Raw genomic sequence first — 18,597 nt, forward strand, 5'->3', positions numbered from 1 at the left:
GTGAGATGCACCGCATTACCTTGATACAATAACATTGAGGGCCTCATTACGACCTTGGCGGAGGGGATTACTCTGTCCCAAAAGTAACGATTATCCCATCCGCCGTTTTACAAGTTCCATAGAATATAATGTAATACGGCGGGCGGGATATCCGTCACATTTGGAATGGAGTAACCCCCTCTGCCGAGGTCGTAATGAGGCCCAGAGAATGGCATCAACCAAGACCATAATCTTGATGTACTTTTACCGCGACAGGGCACTGGTGCTCAAATTACAAGGACTCTAGTTAGTTTAGTAAACGTGCTTCATTGTAACAAATTACAGGTAAATCGAATGGTCATGGCCATGGTATGGGATTCTGTTTTTTTTTCACATAATTATGAATTTACTGCAATTATCACATAGTCCACCATTTGCTGCATAAATTGAAGATCTCAAAAAAACAATTGTTCCTAGCTGAAAAGGATTAAAAATCTACTCAAAGAACTTACCACAAATGAAGTGGTGTTGCACAGTGGCAGACCCTTTGCAAACGTTAAGGGGTCACCATTCAATTACTGACTGCTGCAATCAGGCCTTAAACTGGTACGACTAATACTTGCTCAGGTGTTATCTTTGACGCCTTTGACAAAGTAGCGAACTAATACTCCAAAAGAATCTGCCGCACTTCACTGAATAATTTGCCTTTATTTCTACGTAATTAAGACTTCCAACCTGCACACCAATGCTACATACTTAAATAATCCATAGTCATAGGTGGTGCTCTGGATAGTAACTGAAAAGGGGGTCGACTATGTGACCTAGGTTTGCTTCACGAGACTTATTTTGAAGAAGCTGAAGAATGATTCGATCCCCTTCCTACATAGCTAAAGTGGAATTATGTAGCGCCTGGATACCTTTCATGATGACGGTGGGGTCTCCATGTCATGTTATGCTTATAATGTCTGCGTATGTGATTCTAAGTTACAATTTGGCAACTAGTCCTAGGAAAAATCAAAATTATGCCAGCATAATTGTCATAATTTCTGGAATTTCGTGTTACGCTTGTCACACAAAATTACTGCAATTGCGCCATCATGCCACTCGTAATTATACGCCATTCATGGTTAAAATAGACATGAAAAGCACAGTTGGTGGTAAAAAATGTACATGAATGCACAGCAACAACACAACGCAAGCAGCTGTTGTTCACTCTGCTTTTCTTTAAATGCATCCTTGTGCCAAAAACTGATTCAAGAACGCATTTCACTAAAAAATATAGCCCAATTTGACGGATTTGCATTTTACTTAATATATGTCTAATTTTGTGTAATTTTGTTGTAAATTTGCATATGTGCACAAAAGCAAATTACATAAGTTTCTCACACACCTCATCACAACAACTGCATTAAAGAGGCACCACGTTGCGGCCACAACATTGCATGTCACTGCATTGTGTGTACTGCTATTTGGAAACTTCAATGGTCAGTGTATAAAAATAATATGCAAAGATGCCTCATCAAGCCACATTTTTCACTACATATCTACACCTTTTCCCTTCAGCAATGAAAAAAAAATATATATATATATATACATATATAGGGGTTTTGGAAATGTAGTGATTGTAAAGCGTGCAAAATTGGGAAAAATATGAAAGAGTACTTGACTGGTAATGGGGATGTGAGATTGATTCGACAACACTTGACGTGTAAAAGTCGTTTTACGGTGTATGTTATTGAATGTCCTTGTGGTCTAAAATATATAGGGAGCACCACATGTGAGACAAAAAAGCGGATTTTAGAACATATCCGAGCGACCACAAATTTGGACAAAAGCTATGCTACAGCTAGACATATGGAACAGAAACATAGTAGCAAATGGGAACTTATGACTTTTTATACAATTGATCAAGTACCGAAACAGGAACAAGGGGGAGATAGAGAGAAAAAGTTGCGCCCGCTAGAATCTAGATATATATTAGATATTCGTTCATTAACCCCTCTTGGGCTGAACCAGGATGAAGAGTTATTTGTACACTTATAAGGGAAACCAATATTCATCAATGTAGTACAAGGCCACAGTATTAGTGATTCATATCTGTTAGTTTTGCATACCCTTATGGTCAGGTTTGTTTTATTTATAATTTGATTATGGTATCCACATGATTTTATTAAAGCCAGAATATGGGGAGAAACCACACAATGCAGCATCTTTACACAATGTAGAGGGGATTGTTTGCTTTAGGTGTTACATAAATAAATAAGAAGTAGGTAACCTTTAACAACAAAGATGGAAAGTGCTATGGGGGATAGTGAGATTTGAGCAGGTATTAATATATAGTTAATATTAAAGAACTCAGTAGCATATTTGGTAAGATATAGGTGGTCATTCTGACCTCGGCGGTAAAATGCACTTACCGCCGGTCAGAAGACCGCCATAACACCGCCGCGGCCGCGGAAACCCGCCACGGTCATTCTGACCCGCAGAAGGCAAACCTCCGAAAATCCGACAGCCACAACCGACCGCCAGACCAGCGGTCGGCGGAAAGGTGGAGGTGACCAAACCTCCACCGCCACGCCAACAGAAATACGCCCATGCCATTACGACCCACGAATCCACGCGGCGGTCATTCAAACGCGGTATTCCATTGGCGGGACACACCGCCGCGGTCAGAATACACATAAACGAACAAAACTCAGCCACATTGGCCGATTTGAATCCCACACACCTGATACACATACACACACCACTCCCACACACACAATACAATATAAAACACCCACCCACATCACCCACAAACCCCTACGCAAAAAAATTCTGAAAGAAGGCCAGAGCGAGACACCAGCATCCACAAACTAACAGCCACAGCCACTCAACACCATCACCCACACACTATCCACACACAAAACAACACACACCACCACACTCAACACACTTAACTACACATACTCCACCCCACACATCATACACACCACCCCATGGCACCCCAAAGACAACCCCGCTTCACAGACGAAGAACTCAGGGTCATGGTGGAGGAAATCGTTCGGGTAGAGCCCCAGCTGTTCGGCACACAGATACAATACACCAGCATTGCCCGGAGGACGGAGCTATGGCAGAGGATTGTCGACAGGGTCAACGCAGTGGGACAGCACCCCAGAAATCGGGAAGACATCAGGAAGCGATGGAACGACCTACGGGGGAAGGTGCGTTCCATGGTATCCAGGCACAACATCGCCGTGCAGAAGACTGGCGGAGGACCCCCACCTCAACCCCCACAATTCACATCATGGGAGGAGGAAGTCTTGAACATCCTGCATCCTGACGGCCTCGCAGGAGTCGGCGGAGGAATGGATACTGGTAAGTTGAAGCTTCAATACTGCTTCCCCCCCACCTGCATGCCAAATCATACCCCAACCCTCACCCCCATCCTCGAACCCCACCCTCACCCCCACCCCCATCCTCACCCCCACCCTCACCCCCACCACCATCCTCACCCCCACCACCATCCTCACCCCCACCCCCAGCACACCTATTCCCCGCCAATGTCTCACCATCACAACCCACACATCCCCAAACCTAGGCCTGCATGCGTCCACTAAGCATGGACACCCATCACCAAAGCATGCCCAATGCATATACACATCCCCCCCACAAGCCACCCTCACCAAAGCCCCCACACACGAATGCCAGCACTTGGGGACACGAGAACCCATAGATACACCCATATGCCACACATTGAAACTATAACCATACCTCTATACCCCTGCAGGACCCGACCGTCAACACACCGCGGCGGAGGGGCCAGAATTCTCCACACCCCCCACCCAAGAGGCCGTCAGCGATGACAGCAGCTCTGTCGACCTGGACACCGATGACCAGCCCGGACCATCGGGGACCTCTGGACAGTCGGTTCCCCTCACACAGGCCCAGGCCACTACAGACCCAAACCCCTCTGGGAACACCAGCACAGCTCCCACCCAGCGGGCCCATGCCTCTGTCTCCAGGGCGCGTCAATCTGCGGTGTGTCTACCACTACAGGGCACCCAGGATAACCCACCACCCCAACAACAACAGGGACCTGGGGGCAGTGGTAGTGGGCACACCGGCCAGGGGGCAGAGGCCCAGGGAAACCGAGCAACTCGGAGGGCAGCTGTGCGACAGGGGGGGGACGGGCCCAGGGAACCCACTCTCCACGAGGTCCTCACCACCATCATGGGAGCATACAACCGCTCCCAGGAGACGATGGCGACGGTACTGGCCCGGTTCCAGGAGATCCAGGTACTGCAGGAGGAACACTATCGGGGGTACAGGGAGGACATCAGAGCCATCAACACCACCCTGGTTACCATGGTAGGGCTGCTGCAGGACCTCGTCAACAGCAGGGCGGACACTCAACAACACCCAAGGGCCCCTGCCACTAGCCTGGACCAAGAACAGCCAACCACCTCCGCCGGCGCTAGTGGACAGGAGGCCCCCGCACAGCAGCAGCCCACCAGACCCCCACCTCCTGCAGGAGAAGAACTACCCCGCAAGAGGGCCCTGAGATCTCGCAAGAAGACAGAGTAGGATGTCAAGACCCCCGCCAGCAATGGATACCACCTGATGTCATCCCACTGTCCCACATTGTTACCCTGTCCATCCTTGAACTGCCCATGCTCCATCTCTCCACAGGCCTCTGGACAATGCACCTGTGTGACTGTTACTCTGGACTCTGCCATGGACATTCCTTCACCATAGCCCCCACCCACTTGAAACCACCCATCCCATTTTGAGCACTTAAATAAACACCTATTTTGCACAAAACTATCTGGAGTCTGGCTGTGATTTCAAAATATTGTAATTGACATGACAGTGCAAATATGTCCTTGTACATGGTGAAGTCAACAAACAGCTGCCACAAAGCTGTAGTCCATGGGGAAACGAAGCACAGGACTCGTAGTGGGGACACCAGATCTGAAATAGGGAGGGAAAAGCCAAAACTCAGTCATCATACACTGGGGCAAATAGACAGGCAGCAGAGATGCAGGAGAGTAGTTAACATTTACTAAATTATCTTAGAAATGTTACCTGTGTCCTATTGGAAGTACTGTTCAATGATTCTGTCCCTGTTGTCTGTTTCAGCCCCGTCGTCTTCCTCCTCGTCACTCTCCTCAGGTTCCACCGCTGCCACAACACCACCGTCTCGACCATCCTCCTGCAGGAAAGGCACCTGGCGGCGCAAAGCCAGGTTGTGAAGCATGCAGCAGGCCACGATGATGTGACACACCTTCTTAGGTGAGTACATTAGGGATCCACCTGTCATATGCAGGCACCTAAAGCTGGCCTTTAGGAGGCCAAAGGTGCGTTCGATCACCCTCCTAGTACGCCCATGTGCCTCATTGTACTGTTCCTCTGCCCTGGTCCGGGGATTCCTTACTGGGGTCAGTAGCCACGACAGGTTGGGGTACCCAGAGTCCCCCACTAGCCATACACGGTGTCTCTGTAGCTGTTCCATCACGTAAGGGATGCTGCTATTCCTGAGGATGTAGGCGTCATGCACTGACCCTGGGAATTTGGCATTTACATGCGAGATGTACTGGTCAGCCAAACACACCACCTGGATGTTCATTGAATGGTAATTTTTTCTGTTCCTGTACACCTGCTCCCTGTCTCTTGGGGGAACCAAAGCCACATGGGTCCCATCAATGGCACCAATTACGTTGGGAATATGTCCAAGGGCGTAGAAATCACCCTTCACTGTAGCCAATTCGCCCACCTCAGGGAAAATGATGTAGCTCCTCACGGATTTCATCAGGGCAGACAACACTCTGGATAACACCTTCGAAAACATGGGCTGAGACATCCCAGAAGCAATTCCCACTGTTGTCTGAAATGACCCACTTGCCAAGAAATGGAGTACTGACATGACCTGCACCAGAGGGGGAATCCCTGTGGGTTGGCGGATGGGGGACATCAGGTCGGGCTCCAGCTGGGCACACAGTTCATGGATAGTGGCACGGTTAAGACGGTAGGTCAGGATAATGTGGCGTTCTTCCATTGTCGACAGGTCCACCAGCGGTCGGTACACGGGAGGATTCATCCGTCTCCTCGCCCAACCCAGCGGACGGTGCCTAGGAAGGACAACATGGAGCACACAGTCAAGCAACCCACAGGTACGTACTCACAGCTAGCACAGTAAACGATTCTCTATGCAGTGAATGGCGTGTCTGAGTGGCTATGCAAGGCCTAGGCCTGTGTGACGCAGTTGAAATGGAGCCATGTGGGCCCTGGAAATGGCGGCTGCCTGACCTGTGAAGTGTGACAATGGGATGTGAGGTCAATGCGCTGGCGTGGCACACCGTGGCGGGCGGCGGGCGAAGACCGCGGCGCGAAGCCGCATTGGTTAACATTGAAGCCTATGGGTTTCAGGAGCCAATGGCGAAGGGCGCCAGCGGTGGCGGGACGCACCGCCGCGGTACGCACCGCCGCGGACGTGACCGCCATTTTCTATCTACTTATCCACTTGCGACTTGAACTTTCACAGGAGAGGACCTATACTGCAAGTGTTGCTGTGACCTCGGTCTGGAAGGGACAATGGCTGCTGCGCCAGGGGAAAGGGCCCCTGCCTTCACTGGAGAGGAGTTGGAGAAACTTGTGGATGGGGTCCTCCCCCAGTATGCGCTACTCTACGGTCCTCCAGACCAACAAGTGAGTTTAATTCAATCTGGATTTGGGGCCACTGGCTGGCTTGGGGGCCTGGCGGGGGGCCTGGCGGGGATGGGGGGCATGTTGGGCCTGGCGGGGGGCATGGCGGGGGGCCTGGCGGGGATGGGGGGCATGTTGGGCATGGCAGGGGGCCTGGCGGGGATGGGGGGCATGTTGGGCCTGGCAGGGGGCATGGCGGGGGGCCTGGCGGGGATGGGGGGCATGTTGGGCATGGCGGGGGGCCTGGCGGGGATGGGGGGCATGTTGGGCCTGGCGGGGGGCATGGCGGGGATGGGGGGCATGTTGGGCCTGGCGGGGGGCATGGCGGGGGGCCTGGCGGGGATGGGGGGCATGTTGGGCATGGCGGGGGGCCTGGCGGGGATGGGGGGCATGTTGGGCCTGGCGGGGGGCATGGCAGGGGGCCTGGCGGGGATGGGGGGCATGTTGGGCATGGCGGGGGGCATGGCGGGGGGCCTAGCGGGGATGGGGGGCATGTTGGGCCTGGCGGGGGGCATGGCGGGGGGCATGGCGGGGGGCCTGGCGGGGATGGGGGGCATGTTGGGCCTGGCGGGGGGCATGGCGGGGATGGGGGGCATGTTGGGCCTGGCAGGGGCATGGCGGGGGGCCTGGCGGGGATGGGGGGCATGTTGGGCATGGCGGGGGGCCTGGAGGGGATGGGGGGCATGTTGGGCATGGCGGGGGGCCTGGCGGGGATGGGGGGCATGTTGGGCCTGGCGGGGGGCATGGCGGGGGGCCTGGCGGGGATGGGGGGCATGTTGGGCCTGGCGGGGGGCATGGCGGGGGGCCTGGCGGGGATGGGGGGCATGTTGGGCATGGCGGGGGGCCTGGCGGGGATGGGGGGCGTTGGGCCACTGGCAAGGAAAATGCTGACAAACTTGAACGTGGTATTTCTCCCTCCCTGTACGTGTCACATAGGTCCGCGCCCATGAGAAGATCGGGATTTGGCGTGCCATCGCCAAGGAAGTCCGGACCCTGGGGGTCCACCATCGACGGGGCACCCACTGCCGCAAGAGGTGGGAGGACATCCGCCGCGGGACCAAGAAGACCGCCGAGTCTCTGCTGGGGATGGCCTCCCAACGTAGGCGGGGTGCCTGCCGTCAACTGAGCCCCCTGATGTTCCGGATCCTGGCGGTGGCCTACCCTGATTTGGATGGGCGCGTGAGGGCAGCACAGCAGACACAAGGGGGTGAGTACAAGCATTATCTACTCTGTTGTCGCGCAGTGGAGGTGTCTGGGTGGGGGAGGAGGGCTGTGGGTCCCCCTAGGCCAGGGCGATATCTGTAGGCTGGGCACCCCCGTAAGCCCCTGTGTCCCCAGCCACCACCCTCAGTAGTTTGTCAGTACAGCCATCCCTGGGCCGTGTCATCCATGGGTGCAGTTGTCAACTCTAGGCGTGTAGGGCATGTTCCACGGAATGCGTAGCGGACCCCAAGTGCGCAACTTAGTGCAGGGGGCATCTGTGTCTGTCATGTCCGCTAACTGTACCGGAGATCCATGTACTCAATATCCCTTTATTTCTCTCTCCCCCCCCCTTTTTGTTTGTCTTTCTGTGCTTGTGTGCATCAGCATCATCAGGCGGAGGAGAAGTGGCATCGGGGCAGGAGGGAGCTGCATCTCACATGGCCCAGGAGGGCCATGCCACAGAGTCAGACTGGACCAGTGAGACGGAGGGCGAGGGGAGCTCCACGACGGGGACGACTGGACCCTGCAGCGACACGGACACGTCCTCGGAAGGGGGCTCCCTTGCGGGGGTGGCACCATCCGTGCCCCCCGCCATTACAGGTACAGCCGCCACCCAGCGCAGCATCTCCGCCCTCCCAGCAGCCCCTCAGCGTTCGCCCCGTGCCCGCTCTGCCAGGAAGCCGGGCATCTCCTTCGCCCCAGGCACCTCAGGCCCTGCCCCTGTTACCCCCGCTGCCCTCAGTGAGGAGGTCATTGACCTCCTCCGAACGCTCATTGTTGGGCAGACTACCCTTTTGAATGCCATCCAGGGGGTGGAGAGGGAGGTTCATCGCAGCAATGCGTACCTGGAGGGCATTCATTCGGGTCAGGCTGCCCATCAGCGATCGTTCCAGGCTCTGGCCTCAGCACTGACGGCAGCCATTGTCCCTGTCTCCTGCCTCCCTCTACTAACTCCCTCCTCCCAGTCTCCTGTTCCTCTGCCTGTCCCACCCACACCATCAGACCAGCCTGCACACACCTCAACACCCAAGAGAAGCTCATCCAAACATAAGCACCACAGATCACGCAGACATTCACACACGCAACATTCCGATGCAGACATGCCAACAGTCACTACCACCTCTGTGACCCCCACCTCCTCGTCTCCCTCCTCCCTCCCTGTGACGTCTACACTCACACCTCCATTCACCTCACCATCAGCCAGTGTTTCCATCACCAGCACACCCTCCACTCCAGTCCGCACACGTGCAGTCACCACCCCCACTGCCATTTACACGTCCCCTGTGTCCTCTCCCACTGTGTCTGTCACCCCCTCTTCCACACCACACAAACGCAGCCACCCACCCACCCAACAGCCATCCACCTCACGACAGCCTATCCCTCCTGCACCTGCACCCAAAGACAGCAAACGTGACTCACCTACAACCACATCCTCTCCCTCCACTCCCATTCCCACTGTACCTCCCACTCTCCATTGTCCCAAGAAACTCTTCCTCGCCACTACTAACTTCTTTCCTGACCCTGAGCCCCCCCCTCCTTCTCATCGGGGTAAGAAGAGCACCTCAGCCACCACCAGCCCTGCAGCCCCCTTGACAAGGGTGCAGGGGTATTGGAGCCCGCCAGCCCGCATGTCTGGATCTTCGCCCAGCAGCAAGGGGACAGCCAGCCCACCCCCTGGGAAGAGGAGCAGAAGGCGGAAGGGGCGCCGCAGGAGCCCGCCTTCTACATCCCCCCCGGACACCACCCAGAGACAGTCACCAGCCACAGCTCCAAAGGGAGGAAAGGGCCACAGGCCCACGACTAAGGAGGGCAAGGGCAGCAAGTCGGAGAGGTCAGGCAGCAGGCCTGCTGCCCAGGAGGAGCCCACAACCCCCATAGCTGCTGCCCCGGGAGGAACCGGCACAGCTGCCCCGGGAGAGCTCACCACCCCCATAGCCGCTGCCCAGGGAGGACCCAGCCCAGCTAGCCAGGAGGGCCCCACCACCCACAGCCCTGGTGGGCATTGAAGGAGCACCATCCCCGCTGCCCAGGAGGGCACCACCAGGCATTGAGCAGTTGGCCATAGACCGGCCGCCGTCTCCAGAACCGCTGAACTGGGCCCCGCCGTCTCAAGAACCGCTGAACTGGGCCCCGCCGTCTCAAGAACCGCTGAACTGGGCCCCGCCGTCTCAAGAACCGCTGAACTGGGCCCCGCCGTCTCAAGAACCGCTGAACTGGGCCCCGCCGTCTCAAGAACCGCTGAACTGGGCCCCGCCGTCTCAAGAACCGCTGAACTGGGCCCCGCCGTCTCAAGAACCGCTGAACTGGGCCCTGCCGTCTCAAGAACCGCTGAACTGGGCCCCGCCGTCTCAAGAACCGCTGAACTGGGCCCTTCAAGTCAAGGAGCGCTGAACTGGGCCCCGCCGTCTCAAGAACCGCTGAACTGGGCCCCGCCGTCTCAAGAACCGCTGAACTGGGCCCCGCCGTCTCAAGAACCGCTGAACTGGGCCCCGCCGTCTCAAGAACCGCTGAAATGGGCCCCGCCGTCTCAAGAACCGCTCCGCTGGGCCCCGCCGTCTCAAGAACCGCTGAACTGGGCCCCGCCGTCTCAAGAACCGCTGAACTGGGCCCCGCCGTCTCAAGAACCGCTCCGCTGGGCCCCGCCGTCTCAAGAACCGCTGAACTGGGCCCTTCAAGGCAAGGAGCGCTGAACTGGGCCCCGCCGTCTCAAGAACCGCTGAACTGGGCCCCGCTGTCTCAAGAACCGCTGAACTGGGCCCCGCCGTCTCAAGAACCGCTGAACTGGGCCCCGCCGTCTCAAGAACCGCTGAACTGGGCCCCGCCGTCTCAAGAACCGCTCCGCTGGGCCCCGCCGTCTCAAGAACCGCTGAACTGGGCCCCGCCGTCTCAAGAACCGCTCCGCTGGGCCCCGCCGTCTCAAGAACTGCTGAACTGGGCCCTTCAAGGCAAGGAGCGCTGAACTGGGCCCCGCCGTCTCAAGAACCGCTGAACTGGGCCCCGCCGTCTCAAGAACCGCTGAACTGGGCCCCGCCGTCTCAAGAACCGCTGAACTGGGCCCCGCCGTCTCAAGAACCGCTCCGCTGGGCCCCGCCGTCTCAAGAACCGCTGAACTGGGCCCCGCCGTCTCAAGAACCGCTGAACTGGGCCCCGCCGTCTCAAGAACCGCTCCGCTGGGCCCCGCCGTCTCAAGAACTGCTGAACTGGGCCCTTCAAGGCAAGGAGCGCTGAACTGGGCCCCGCCGTCTCAAGAACCGCTGAACTGGGCCCCGCCGTCTCAAGAACCGCTGAACTGGGCCCCGCCGTCTCAAGAACCGCTGAACTGGGCCCCGCCGTCTCAAGAACCGCTGAACTGGGCCCCGCCGTCTCAAGAACCGCTGAACTGGGCCCCGCCGTCTCAAGAACCGCTCCGCTGGGCCCCGCCGTCTCAAGAACCGCTGAACTGGGCCCCGCCGTCTCAAGAACCGCTGAACTGGGCCCAGCCGTCTCAAGAACCGCTCCGCTGGGCCGCGCCGTCTCAAGAACCGCTGAACTGGGCCCTTCAAGGCAAGGAGCGCTGAACTGGGCCCCGCCGTCTCAAGAACCGCTGAACTGGGCCCTTCAAGGCAAGGAGCGCTGGCCCTTTGGCAGACGTGGCAGGGCAGGATCTATCTCGGGCAGGGCTGCAGGATGTCCTCTGGCCAACTTGCCTCCTCCAGTGGAAGTGGGGTCTGTTATGGACTGTATGGACCGTGGCTTTGCACTCCCCAGGATGGCCCAGTGGGCAGGCCACCCACTGTATGGACTGTTTGGACTGTGGCTTTGCTCTCCCCAGGATGGCCCAGTGGGCAGGCCACCCACTGTATGGACTGTTTGGACTGTGGCTTTGCTCTCCCCAGGATGGCCCAGTGGGCAGGCCACCCACTGTATGGACTGTTTGGACTGTGGCTTTGCTCTCCCCAGGATGGCCCAGTGGGCAGGCCACCCACTGTATGGACTGTTTGGACTGTGGCTTTGCTCTCCCCAGGATGGCCCAGTGGGCAGGCCACCCACTGTATGGACTGTTTGGACTGTGGCTTTACACTCCCCAGGATGGCCCAGTGGGCAGGCCACCCACTGTATGGACTGTATGGACTGTGGCTTTGCACTCCCCAGAATGGCCCAGTGGGCAGGCCACCCACTGTATGGACTGTTTGGACTGTGGCTTTGCTCTCCCCAGGATGGCCCAGTGGGCAGGCCACCCACTGTATGGACTGTTTGGACTGTGGCTTTGCTCTCCCCAGGATGGCCCAGTGGGCAGGCCACCCACTGTATGGACTGTATGGACTGTGGCTTAGCACTCCCCAGGATGGGCCAGTGGTCATGGAGTCCCCTCGTGGATCTGGCGTCGTGTACTCAAGTGGCTGAGGTGCCCCCCCTTCCCTTCCCCCTGAGGTGCCTGTCCTATTTTCTTTCTGATGCCCCTGCAGTGTTCTCTCCGTGGAGTTCTTGTCGTGGGACTGGGCCTTGCCCCTTTGCACAGGACCCCTGTGATCCACGGACAGTGGTTGGACTACATTTAGTAGCTGTGTATATTTTGTACATAGTTTATTTATTTATTTGGATTACTGGTGTACATATTTCAATATATCTGCCCGTTTATGATCTCTTATTTTGGTCTTTGCATTATTTCGGAGGGGGGTGGTTTGTGGGTTGTGACAGTGATCTGTGGGAATGCATTGATGTGTGTGTTGTAGTGGGTGTGGGTGGGTGGGTGTGTGCCGGTAATCTTTTCCCTCCCCTGTGTCGTAGGTGCAGTACTCACCGATGTCTTCCGCGCCGCCGGGCGTGCTCCTGGTATATGAGCAGGTATAGGAGTGCGGGGATGACCTGCAACTCTGGTTCCATACTGCCGGAATCTCGCGTGGAGTGCGTAGAGGTGAGCGTTTTCCCGTTCGTAGTCTGTTTCCGCCGTGTTCTTATCGGCGGTGCTCCCGCCCCGGAAAAGGTGGCGGATTGGTGGGTCGTGATAGGGTGGGCGGTACATTGTCTGCCGCCTGGCTGTTGGCGGGGACCGCCGCGCTGTTTGTTTGTACCGCCGTGGCGGGCGGAGTGTTAATACGGCGGGCTGTGTTGGCGGTTCCCGCCAGGGTCAGAATTGCATATTTTAGACCGCCGGCCTGTTGGCGGCTTGGCCGCCGCTTTATCACCGACCGCCAGGGTCAGAATGAGGGCCATAGTCTCTTCATGAAATAATGAAAGGAGAGAAAGCATACAATCTGTAAATTAAACACTTGAGAAGAAGGGAAATATAGATTCTATAAAATGAATTGTATAAGGAGCGACATAATAGTTATTTAGATATGTTGGGAGAAAATAATATATTAACATATTTTATTAATGATTCAATTCAAGCGTCTGAAAAAGTATATAGTATTGATTATAGTTGGTAACTACAATACCCAGAATTCACTTGAAATGTAAAAAAGAATAAGTAATGACATTTAGTTTAAATGAATGGTTTAAAACAGACGCTTCCATATTGATGAAAGTTCAATATGTATTGGAACGCCAATAGAGAGAATTTTGTTTGTTTTAGGTTTTGTTTTGTGGTTTGTCTTGCATATTCAAACATGGAAATGGGCTTGACAGGACATACCTGTGAACAAGGTGGGATAGACCGAAACGCGTCAGGGAAATTGACAACTGTGGATTGTTTTGAGCTCGGTATTAAAAGTAAGGACACAAACAACTTCTGAGTGCGGTTTATCTTTTTGAAAATCAAAAGGAATCAGAGGAATTGAATACGGGTGTCCTACCGAAAAACCGTTACCACCGTGAAGTGTAAGTGCACCGGAGCACGCCATTCAGGACAGCATTTTCCCTATTGACATATATATATATATATATATATATAGAGAGAGAGAGAGAGAGAGAGAGAGGTGAGGATATAAACTTATAAACTCCCCAAATATGTCTATTTTTCAAGTTTTTTATACCTATCTTATTGTTTAATATTTTACTTTTATCTTACTCTCTTTCCTATTTTTTTTATTATATTCATATATGAATAAATTAATACAAGTTCTGTAAATGTAATTTCGTTTAATGTTCTTAACATTGTCCATTTTTAATAAAGTATATCTATATATATATAGCGATATTATGCAGCTATGTGCACATATTTATCTGTCTCTTTCTGTGTATGTATGTATATTTCTGAAACTGCCCAACGAGCTAGTGCACGTTAAAACGGGATGTGAGGAATCATGTAACATGTAAACTCAAAAGCAAATGGCACAACCCTCTGTGTAGGGTTTTGCTATTTGCCAGAATAAAATACAAGCATTAACTTTCCAATAAAAGCGTGATTGTGGTTCAGACTCGCGTGCCACTGGAAAGGATTTTTTTAACTACGTAGAACATTTGAATCCCAAGGATGTATTTGCACCAAATTTGGCAGATCGCTACCTTAGGCAGCTAAGGTTAGGCAGGACTATTTTCATAGAGATCTGTGGAGAGGAAAAAAGTTAAATTGAATGAAAAAAAGAAGCGTTTTTCCAACTTTAGTTATCATGAAAAATGTATTTATGCCTAGAGAATTTACTGGTATGAAAGTAGAACTTTACATAGACCATGCTATCAAGGATGTGATGTAAATCCATTTCATAGTTTTAAGATATTAGCATTAAAAAATTGCTGAATTGGTTTTAAACGGTTAGCACTTTTGTATATCTCCAACTTATGGAGCCTGGGAATTAAAAAGATGTAGATCTGATTAAATAGGGTGGCCTTTCCTTCAATCATCCCCTTCTGAACCGCAGTTCCAAAGTGAACTGGTTGGCTGCTGCAAGAGAGACATTTCTCTTTTGGCAGCATTTACAAGGAGTGGGGCACCGTTCCCTTGACCTGAACTTTACTAAACAAAAGACTGAAAGATGGCAGGGGAGGAACACCCTGACCTGCAAAGGACCCCTTAGCTAATTTTAAATAAAGCCCAAGAAGACATGAGTCTGATTTCTGATTTGTGAATTCCAAGCACCTAAACTTGTGGACAAGGACCCCACTTCCTGTCTTGAGACCATGTTCTCCGGCCTCCATTTTTGGTGTTGGGAATTTGTGAGTCAAAAATTAGAATCACAGTTCTTAGACCTGCTTCAGGGTATGAAGCTTGCATCGAATTCAAAAAAATCTAATTTAGGATTCACCAAAAAAATGCAGATGGGAGAAGAGTTTTAAAACACTTACCACCCCATTTGATGGATGTCGGTTAAAAAAAGTTGTATGATTATGAGATAGCAATGAATATGGTATATAATTATGGAAAGAAAAAGACTGAGGTTGTGACATCATAGACATTTTCGAGAGCTTACAATTACTAGGGGAAACTGTGGATAGCTACGAAGGTCCCTCATGGATGTTAGCATTATGTACTTATAGATATTTACATGCCAGATAAAACATGATAAATTGGTGCAAAGGAACAACAGCAGGAAATTCTAGGGAAAACGTGTAAGCACCGAACGATGGACACGGCAGTGAAAACCAAGAGGTAGATTGAAGGTTGCAGTTCAATTCATATCCTTTGTGTTCATGATGCTTCAAGTAATATTCTGCCAGAAGGAATTGGGTATCGATTTTATGGGTGTTACGATACTGTTTCTGGTTTTTGATGTCGTGTGAGATACAAGAACATAGTATATCACTTATCATAAATTCACAGTTTCAGTTATTCCATTATGTAAATCTGTGTTTGCATCCATTTCTGAAAATTATGGTGGTCATTTGTCTGCCCCTCGTTTACAGATAGAGCAATTGTAGCATATGAAGCCTCCCCTTGGTTAATTCAAAAACTTTCTTGAGTCTTCCTTTTGTTTTTGAAATTAGATTGACTGAACCTTTGTTTCAGGTTCCTTTTATATCTGAAACCAATGTAGGGGTAAGCCAGAATGTAGTCTTTGACTGATGGGTTGTTCTCCAAGAGGAATCAATGCTTTTTCCGATTTTTTTGAACATGAAAATGACCATATATGTAAACGAATTATAAAGCATTATTATATTATTTTATTATTTTAAAAGTTAATAAAACACTTAATCAAACCACAAATTAACTTTTATACTTATTTAAACATTAAAACAAGTTACAATAAGTAAACAAATAACATTCTACATATTAAATAAAATACAATTCGTGTGGGGGAGATTTTTGTTTTAATCATTTTTTAAATGTTAATATTTATAAATTTAATTAATATATTTACATTACTTAAATATTTAATATGTATTTTTATGAGTTATTGCATTATAAAATTTTATTTGCACCAGGTTAAAATTTAATATTTCAAATCCATTTCTATTTGTTTTATAATAAAATATTTTGCGTAATTTTTTTTTAACAATGGTAGATTTAATAATAATTGTCGATATACTTTCCCATAGGGAGATAGATTAATATTCCTAGCTCAGAAATAGAAAGTAGAAATTAACTCATTCACATTTCCATGGGCGGTTCCTTTAAGACCATTCCAGGAAAATGCTCTGATACAAGCACTGATGAGCCGGTGGCCTGCTGATGTCCTCAGGTCTCTCATCACTCCCCGATCAAGAAAATGAATTAATATTAAAGCAGTAAGCATATTGTTGCTGTTGCTTTTTTATTGAATTGCCCAGCTGTATGGCGCATTTGAACTGGCATGAGCTTGATGCCCAGCAGACATGTACATTTTTCATGAGCCACTAAAGTGCCTTTTGCAAACTCTGAATATGCGAGTCTGGCCCACACTCTCCACATGCACTTAGGGGTGGGAGCATTATATGAACTTAGACTCAAGTATTCTAAATTAATTTCCTTCTTTGGATTGAATTCAGGTTTAGGCAATTTGAAATATTAGAAGGTAAGCTATTGCTCATTGGTAACAAATAGTCAAAACCAATAGCTGTCTTTCAAAACCTAAATGAATGCTGGGAAAAAAGATGTTTTAATTCTGTGTCACTTTCAAAAAACGAACTACAAGAAGGTAAGAATTATCTCCCAAGGCCCAGTGAGCTGCACTCTTGTTTCCATTTGCTGGTGTTCTGCTTTGTTCCATCATTAATAATGTTGCTACTGTTATAAGTTAATAGTAATTTCGTTCTCTTTGCCTTTCAGCATAATTGTGATTGCAGTGTGATATATTTATCTAAAATAAACTATATTTGTTCTAATGTACACTTGAGAATAATGTAAGATTGCTATGAAGTATTAATAACTATATGCCATCTGTCTTTGAAGGGTGAATTACATAAATGAATAGCCTGTCGACAGAAAAAATATATAAACAAAGTCCTTAAGCTGGTTCTGAAAGACAATTTTGGAGAAAAAAGTTTTAATTTTTGCTCAAGACTAAGAGCTGCAAAATAAAGTGTCTAAAAGAAAACAGTATACTACAAGACGATGTATCTTAAAGGCAGATCCAGGGGAAAAAACAGAAGGCCTAAAGGTTCTAGGCATAGGATGTGTTTGGGCATATTCTCAAGTGTACTGAAGATACATATTTTGTCTGTCATTATTATAGGTTTGTGTTCATGATAAAGATACAGATGGTCGGTGCTCCTGGGAACTGGAACATTTGTAGAGCTGTTCCAGTGTAGGCCGTTGATGAATTGAACATCTACTATGTGATGCAGCTCACCCTTACAGCTTTCTGCTTTCTCCCTTTCTGGCGCTTTTCTCTTCCTCCGTCTTTCCATATGTGTCTCTTGCTCGCAGTAAATGCCTGAGGAAGAAAAATAAGTTCCGGCCCTCAAAAATAAGTTCTGGTGCTCCTCACCAGCAACCACCAGTTCAAATTAAGCACTAGGTACAACTCAACTTCTCTTATCATGTGATCGCTCTGATAACTCATTGACCCAACGATGCTTTCAAATTCATTCAAAGAACATTAGGTATGTCTATTGAAAAACTAATGCGTCCAGACCCTTTATTTCTGATAAGCTCACGTTAGTGATGTTGGTACTAAAGACATTTACTTAAGAGCTTCTACCTTGGTGCTCAACTGTGTCCAGTGACACATTTTATGCCAATCGGTGTTTGAGATGTCGACAACGAATGATTGCTTTCATTCAGATGCTGTGTTCTCATCCAAATATTCCATGATAGTTAATAATGGGGTAAGGAAACGGCCTGATGAGTTAAACACTTGCTGCTGACATCTGTCCTGATCTGCTAATCATATGTTTGCACTTTGTCAGGAACAGCTCAGCCTCTTCTCCTTCCGAGGCCTATGACGTGATAACTGTTATACTGGTTAATAAGTTACGATTATTATGGTGCTTAGAAATAATCCCAGTTCTGTTAGGCACTATATAAAAACAAATAAATATTACTAGGAGGTTAACATGAAAAAATGTAACTCAAGCTGTGACTTTTTCATGCCCCAGAGGAAGAATTTTTGGAAGCTGATGTTCGCCTAAACGCAAATTTTGTCCACGAACAAAAATGGGCGTATTTCTTCCTTCTCTATTATAATAGTTTAGAACAGTTCCGTGTCCGCATTTATCAAGTTTAGAAGTTTTGAGTAGTAAGCGATAGAGTCTGTGCAAGGAGCCCACTAGCATGAATTGAACATATCTCATATAAAGCTATACATTTTGTTAAAAACGGACCAGTGTTGGTCACCCTTCAGGTGTCAATAAATAAAATCACATACATACTGACCCCACGCTTTATGGGATCATGAATCTGTAAAGTACGAAAATGGCGCAAACGAGACTCTATGAGATGCTGAGCAGTGTAAA

At 50.3% G+C, this 18,597-nt stretch overlaps 1 protein-coding gene across 2 annotated transcripts in view; it reads right to left on the reverse strand.

The window, feature by feature from the left end:
• The window catches only part of CARD11 (caspase recruitment domain family member 11), a 538,982-nt gene that overhangs the window by 363,855 nt on the left and 156,530 nt on the right, over positions 1-18,597 (reverse strand). The window lies entirely within an intron of this gene.

This window comes from Pleurodeles waltl, chromosome 10, assembly GCF_031143425.1.
Source record: "Pleurodeles waltl isolate 20211129_DDA chromosome 10, aPleWal1.hap1.20221129, whole genome shotgun sequence".
In the NCBI taxonomy this organism is placed as follows: Eukaryota; Metazoa; Chordata; class Amphibia; order Caudata; family Salamandridae; genus Pleurodeles; species Pleurodeles waltl.